The sequence below is a fragment of the Cheilinus undulatus genome, linkage group 3 (assembly GCF_018320785.1).
Source record: "Cheilinus undulatus linkage group 3, ASM1832078v1, whole genome shotgun sequence".
Classification (NCBI taxonomy): Eukaryota; Metazoa; Chordata; class Actinopteri; order Labriformes; family Labridae; genus Cheilinus; species Cheilinus undulatus.
Window position 1 is genome coordinate 33,627,949 of NC_054867.1, and position 8,577 is coordinate 33,636,525.

An 8,577-nucleotide genomic window follows, 5' to 3' on the forward strand; every position below is an offset into this window, starting at 1 on the left:
GAGTTAAACTCAGACTGCTGACAGAGTGATTGAGCCCCTCCTGCTGTGGAGGATTGGAGGAGGATTACGAACACCCCACTGTAAAATAATGACAGTGATATAATGGATCCAGGCCTTTAGAATTGTGATACAGAACAACTTGTTCTGTTCTGAAAACTAGAGTTCTGGATCACCTGGAGTCAGGGAGTAGAGAGAGTAGGTGGTTTTGTGGGTAGGTGGGGAGCAGGTTAAAGATGCTCCAATGTTCTCCTTCCTGCTATCCCAATGGCCTTTTAGCGGCATTACTCATTTTGGGAAAGAGACACTCCAGTTATATAAGGCAATGCTACAGACTCCTACCAGCTAAACCCACCTCAGAGCCGCTGTATGTACCTGGACATGATTGCACTGTGCTGAAAACACCATTGGATCAGTTTTGTCCAGCATACAGAGCTCTCTATTTGACTACAACTTGTCTATAAAGACCCTTTAAAAACTGGAGTCTCATAAAATCAATGTTTTCCAATTCCTACTTTCAAAAATGTACAATTTTAGTAAGTAATGACCCTAACAATTGACAAAAACAGGAGGTTTGGTCTTTAGAAATAACCAGAATTTTGTAAGATGTGACACAGATATTGTATTAGACGTCAGAAACCAACACAAGGAGCAGGCTCAAATTGTTGCTCATGCTCTCTGTGACCAATACAAGCCTGTCAAGAGCACAGTATTATAGTTGGCCCAGATCCAGTGAGATCTCCTGGTTCTTTTGAGCTTGTCTCACTTGTACCCTGTGGGATTTATGACTCTCCTCTGGTTGGTGTTTTACTTTGAAAGGCCTGCAGAGAAGAGCAGTTCTGGATCTTCCTGACTGTGTGGAGCAAAGCAGTTCACCATCACCTCTGTGGCTTACTTTCTGCTTGATTGTGACGGCTGTTAAACTCTATATATGGTCTCCTTCATAGAAGAGTGGTTGTCATAGTCTCAAATCAATTTGTGCTGTTTCCTTCCTCTTTTATTGTTTTGACTGCCTTTATCAGCCCACGGCTTCTGTTTGAATTTTTTAGGTGTTTATATTTGTAGTTCATTTACAAAGCAGATTACTCAGTTTTTAATTTTTTTCTAAACTTTTTTTAATCACCTATTCTAACATCAGTCAAAAGTAATGTCTTCAAGATACTACTATTTTGTTATGTTTTCTACTAAGTCAAAGCTACCCTACTTCTGTCTGATTGATATTACTTGGGTTACATAAAAAAAAAAAATCTTTCTAATTCAACATTTAACATTTCTGTTTCTTCAAATAATTCTTAGTTTTCATTGATATGGGCTTGTGGTAACCTGACGCTGTGTTTTACACATCATTTTGTATCATACTGCATCATCCTATTATATTGTATTGTATTGCATATTATAATTCAGTATCATATTCCACTATGTTGGAACTTATCTCACTGCCATATAGCATCACATCATTTCATATAGTATTGCCATTGTGTCAACATACTGTATGTCAGGTCATATCATGTATTATCAGATTATATTTTCTATGCTGTACTATACTGTATTGTATAATATCATATATACAAAGAACAATAGGGTGTATTACAACATTTCATATCATGCAATGCATTGTGTCGTTTCGTATCATGTCATAATTGAGTGTATTGCAAAGTACCATGTTGTGTCATTTTGTGTAAGATGTATAATATCCTATTTCAAATAGTATAATTTCTTACTGTATTGCATTGCATTGCATTGCATTGTGCCAGGTTGTGTTGCATTTTATGATATTGTATCTTATCATATTCTATGGTATCAGATTGAATTATTCTGCATTGTATATTAAAGTGTTTAATAGTACACTTTTAAAATCGAATCACATAGTTAATCATATACCCTACTGTATCATACTATATATTGTATCCTATCATATCATACCTTACTGTGCTGTACTGTACCGAATCGTATTGTATTGTATTTTACCGTATCATACATTATTGGACTGTACTGTGCCGTATCGTATCATACCGTATCATATCATACCATACCGTATCATGCTATACCGTATTAAAAAGTACTGTGCCTTATCGCACCATACGTATCATATTGTATCATATTGTACCATATTGTACCATACTATAGTATGGTATGGTATGTGTAGTCATACCACATTATTATGCAAGTGACATTTTTCTCTGATTTTCTAAATATCAATGCAAATGACAGTCATAATAATTTTCAAGTCATCAACAGTTAGAGTATAATTCAAATGTTTTTGAACAAACTTCATAATGAAAACTTTTTTTTTTTTAAATAAAAACCTCAAAATGCACTTTTCCACATGTTCCAGATTATTAAGCAGGCCACAGGTTTCAACAATGTGGGAAAGAAAAAGGATCTCTCTGCTGCTGAAAAGTGTCAAATAGTGTAATGCCTTGGACAAGGAATGAAAACATTCGATATTTCAGGAAAAATCAAGCATGATCATCGTACTGTGAAGAAATTCGTGGCTGATTCAGAGCACAGACGGGTTTGTGCAGATAAAGACATAATGAGGAAGGTTTCTGACGGACAAATACATCAGATTAAGAGAGCAGATGCTAAAATGCCATTACAAAGCAGCAAACAAGTATTTGAAGCTGCTGGAGCCTCTGGAGTCCCATCAACCTCAAGGTGTAGGATCCTCCAGAGGCTTGCAGTCGTGTATAAACCTACTATTCAGCCACCCCTAACCAGTGCTCACAAGCAGAAACGGTTGCAGTGGGCCCAGAAATACATGAAGACTCATTTTCAAACAGTCTCGTTGACTGATGAGTGCCGTGCAACCCTGGATGGTCCAGATGGAGGAGTAGTGGATGGTTGGTGGATGGCCACCATGTCCCAATGAGGCCAGAACAAGGAGGGGGCGGAGTCATGTTTGGGCCGGAATCATGAGGAGAGAGCTGATAGGCCCCTTTAAGGTCCCTGAAGGTGTGAAAATGACCTCGGCAATGTATATAGAGTTTCTGACTGACCACCTTCTTCCACGGTACAAAAAGAAGAGCAGCGCCTTCTGTAGCAAAATTTTCTTCAAGCATGACAATGCTCCATCTCATGCTGCAAAGAATAGCTCTGTGTCATTGGCTGCTATGGGCATAAAAGGAGAGACACTCATGGTGTGGCCCCCATCCTCCCCTGACCTCAACCCTACTGAGAACCTTTGGAGCATCCTCAAGCTAAAGATCTATGAGGGTGGGAGGCAGTTCACATTAAAACAGCAACTCTGGGAGGATATTCTGACATCCTGCAAAAAAAATTCTAGCAGAAACCCTCCAAAAACTCACAAGTTCAATGGATGCAAGAATAGTGAAGGTGATATCAAAGAAGGGCTCCTATGTTAACATGGAACTTGTCCTGTTAAGATGTTTTTGATTGAAATAGCTTTGATTTCAGTAAATATGACCCCCTGATGCTGCAATTTCAACAAATGACCATTTTCAGTTCTTTACAACCTATAAAATGTTTTAAAAAGCTGTTGTGCTTATTAATGTGGAACAGCGCATTTTGAGGTTTTTATTTTTTTTTAAATAATTTTTGTCATTATGAAGTTTGTTCAAAAACATTTGAATTATGCTCTAATGGCTGATGACTTGAAAAATATTCTGACTGTCATTTGCATTAATATTTAGGAAAATCAGAGAAAAATATCATTTGCATAATAATGTGGAATGCGGTGTAGTGTAAGCTGCATGATAAACATAACATGCCTTTTGTAACCAAGTGACAACATCCATAGTTGAATTATAAAGCAAATGCTGAAATGTAAAAATTGTGTTTTTTTTAAGTGTCCACTTGAGGTTGGCTGCAGAAGCACCAAAAGTCATACACACTCCATGCTGAAAAATTTTTTATAATCTTACCATTATGGTATAAATAAGGATATTGATTTATTCATTATTAGGGACATGGGTGATCAAATCAGCCATGCTCTGCTGGATGAAGGAAGGATGTAGAGTAGCAGTTTGTCAGGAGGCTTATAACCCACCTCATTTCCACCTCTTTGTCTTGTTATTAGATTGATCCACAGTAAGTCTGAGAAATATGGCAACTGACTGCTGTGGATTGGACTTAAAAGCCCTCTTCAGTAACCAAATGGCAGATGTTACTCAGGCTTTGTCCAATATATTCAACAGTCTACGATCAAAACCATTGCTAAAACTGTGCTGGATCCTGCCGGACCAGATCTGGCAGATCTAAGATTGGAACTGGCACCTTTTTGATTGAATTCAGCTCCTCCTTTGTCACCATCAAAATCTCCACATAAAGGTTGTGTAATATTTATTTTTATCTGGTCTTTTATTTTGCAAATTTATGCCAGAATTTTTTGACTTCTTTCTTGTATGAATTTGTTTCATATATATAGCAGGAATTAGAGGGGGAGAGACAGAGGTCAGACTGCGGTCATGTCACGCAAGGACATCTGAAGAGGGAGTTTTGTGCAGGTCTCAAAAGCTAAGTTGATGTTACTGACTGGGATTTGATTTAAGGCAGCAAGAGGGAGAATGCTGTACGTCAAAACTCACTCAAGTTTGATGAGTTGTTTTTAGAAGTGTATGTCAATCAGACCCGCAGACAGTTAAAGTTGTTCTGGTGAATGGTGAAGGTAAAAAAAAAACGTTAACAACAGCATGAAAAGACTCAGCACAAATGGCTTCATCAAACATTTTGGACAGGCAAAAGAGAAATGGAGAGGCCTAGAGAAAGAAAGAGTAAAAAGACACAAAAGGATCAATGGCTATTTTGTGGACTGTTTTGTCCAAATAAAGAGCTGAGAACATGATTTTTATATTATTCTCTTCTGTGCTGCTGTGCAGTATTGATAATTGATTAGAGAATGATGATGTTAATTGTGTCGATTAAAGAAGCAAGGCATTAAAATGGAATTAAAGTCACTTGTACATACACTGTATGCATGTGGTTTAAAGCTTTTGGTGTGTAAATACAGTGCTTAACAAATTTATTAGACCACCCTAACCCTAACCAAAGTAAGGTTTATGCCACAGCTGCCCTAAATTAACAGCATTGGTAATTACTAAAATCATTTTTTATGTTTCTGCAATGGTTAATACACCAATATGTAGAAGCCCATTAACCAAAATGATAATTTTAATGCTAAAATATAATTATTATTGTTGTCCATGAATTTTCAAATTTACTGATTTACAAAAAAACTGAAAAAAAAATAGTAAAGCACATTAATACTTCTTGATTAATATGTCAAATTATAGTTATTTACTTGCATTCCTGAATAGAAAAATTAGTTTTAGTGCTTGAATGTTATGCTTGATTAATTTCTGACTTCTTAGACGAGCCCAGTGAGCCAGCTCAAATTTGGGTGATTTCGGTTTGAAATCCCTCTTTCCTGTTCAAAATGGTAAAACGTAGATGGGCTCACTGAAAATGAAAGAGTCCACATTAAAGCACTTCATGATGCTGGATGTTCTTTAACACAAATATGCTGGTCTAAAAAATATGACGGTCTAATAAATTTGTTAAGCACTGTATGTTGGCATACAAGCCCCACGGTGCGCAACTGGGCATATCAAACATGTCAGAAATCCATCCGACAAGTCGAGCACAGCTGCAGCAGGCTGTAGTTGAGCCATGGTTGGCCGTTGTCTCTAGGGCTGTCAGTATTTATCTACAGGCCTATTTGAATTTCATTCATTATTTTTCCAGATTTTGAATTATATTTGAATATTTATGCACATTTTTTTATTAATGTGTATGTAAAACGTTCAGTTGCTTTAATCACTGTGTAGTTACACATTCGTCCACTAGAGGACCCTCAAATAATACATTACAGATTGCAATGAAGAAATAATGAGCTAAAAGCAAAAGTAATTTATGTTAATTTTTATGTACTTTTTTTAGTGCAAACACAGCCACCTGCACCACTTAGAGGCCTTCAACAGGTATTTTGGTAGTGATGGTAAACTTTAAAACAAACGGGTTAGAAATTAAATGTCAAACAAAAATAAATTCAATTGCGCCGCTTACGGCGGTGATGACATGTTTATAATGAACAAAACATTAAAAACTTGTTAGTACTATCTTGTTCCTACATGTTTTTACCTAAATGTTTTTGTTTTTGTTCACTATCATCCCAGCCATGGAGAAAACCCTCTCCGCCCTAACGGAGGTGACCGGGATGCACAGGTAACAGCATGCCAGCTGGGACAGGACAGGATACCTGGACCTGGACCGGATCATTTTCCACCACCACAGCGGGTTACTGTCAGTGAGCAATGCAGTTTTACTCTCGCACATGAGCATCTCTTGATGTAGCGAAGCCTCACTTGCCAAATCACCACCTGACTTCAAAGTGAGTCGTGCGACTCAGAATTTGTGGCTGAATCGGATGAAAATTGCACAGTGTATGCCTGGCTTAATGCTGATGCACCGTGCTGCTGCTGCTGGCAAAGCTTAACCTCCTCCACCCCAGCCTCCTCTTTTTTAGCATTAGCTTGTTGCACCCTCATATTCAGATTCTTGCTACTATGGATTTTTTTTTTATTGTATTCATTGTCATAAATAGAAACTTTCTCTGCAAAGTAAAACTGAATATTTGCAATAAAATGGTTAAATGTATGACAAGAGTGTTCTTAACTGAAACAAATTTCAGTCCTTAAAAGTGTAAGAAATGATATAAAAAGAAAGAATTTTGCAGATGTAAGTTTGTTGACCCAGTCTAAAACTCCACTAACTTATTTGTTTGTATGGCCAATAATTATAACTGATTTAGTGAGATTTTTATAGCCAAAATATCAGATTGCAAATTAAGCCCGAAATTCTCATACCTGCCGATACAAATAATTGACTTTTTGAGCTAACTGCTGATACCAACACCATGAATCCCTTCTATAGTTCAGTCATGTATCCAGTCATGTATTCTGATGATTCGTTCTATGAGTGTCAGTAGAGGGTGTGGACTGATATCATGCCTGCTCAGTCAGGATGAGTGGCAAAACATTCTGGAGCACAGCTGTCTGCTCAGTGAAGAGCGGGTGAAAATGGGAGGAAACTGCTTAATCAGGGACAGTTGGATTTGACAGAGATCCATACTGTTTACTAAAGGGGTTGTACCCAGGCTTTCTCTTAAACTACCTCGATTTTAACACCTGTTAAACTGTTGACCCCTCCCATTTATTTTCAGTGTGACAAATACACACAGCACATCTCACCATTCAAATTATGTCAGTAGTACGAACTGTTACTAGGCAGAATACTTCTTGTACCAAAAAAAAGGAAATACTTTCAATACTGAACAAATAAACAGGTGCATCTAAAAATTAGAACATCAAGAAAGAGCTCTGCTTTTTTGTTTTTTTTCCTGTGATTCACTTCAGAAACGTTGACTTCCATATATTTTTGCTGAAATATTTTAAGATTTTTTGTTTTAATATTGATAAATACAGCTTACATCTCACAAAAATCAAAATATTAGGACATTGTTGAAGTTTTTTGTCAGTTATTTCTCTCACTCTGCTTCAGTTCACACAACCACAATCATGGGAAGATTATCGATTTATGGATGGTACAACGCTGGAACTTTTCACGAGATGCATCACTCCACCTCAACCAGGAGTTCTGGGTACTTTTAATTCACATTTAGAGCTTTTAAAACAAAACTAAATTCATTCTCTAAAGTAGCTGCTCTGCAGTAACCATGGAGACAAACAAATTAACAGAGCACAGTACGATGTTTGGGTTGCCTGGCAACAGTCTAGTTTCAGTTACAAAGTTAAATTAGTGGAGTTTGTTAAAAAGTAAATTTTATTGTTTATAAAAGCAACATCATATCTGAGATTGAGCTGCTGCACTGGATATTATCACTGCTGTGATTATCCTCAGACACTTTCAATTAAAGCAGTGATGATATTCAGTATAACAACATTCCTTCTTGTGGGGTTTTGCATAAGTAGCTATCAGATCAAGCTCTGGCACTTTATATTGTATCATATCAAATTAACATACCATATATGTTGCATCATATTGAACTGCACTGCATCACCCTGTGTCCTATTGTATGGTATTATATTGTGAAAATATTAAGAGTATATCCACTTTTGCATGCACCACTACATCACTGGGGCTTGCAAGTGCAAATAACATTGTTTCCTTCATGATGTCTTAGATTTTAAGTTCTTTTCTATTCTTTGTGCATTGTGCAAGGTCAATCAGGCTGAGGATTTGCATGTTTGTTTGTTTGTTTGTTTTTTACTTATCTGTGCAAATTTTCTTATACAACTTTAATCATAAAATGTGTCATGTCTGGTGTCTGGTGCACAAAAGTATGCCACAAGTTTCCTCATAAGTTAATAAAATAAAGGCCTGTTTCATCGTGTTTCTTCTGTCTGTCTTCTTGAAATATCTGTGATATCAAAGTAAAAGAAAAAAATCAATCAATAACTTTGATGTAGAGGGCAGTGCACCAAGGTAGGCCTACATCTCTACGGAAGTTCAGACATGGATCTAAAGAGAGTGGAAGGAATGGCTTGTTTTGGAGTGATGGGAGAGGCTGTGTGGAGGTTTTGGTAATGATGTATCATTGAG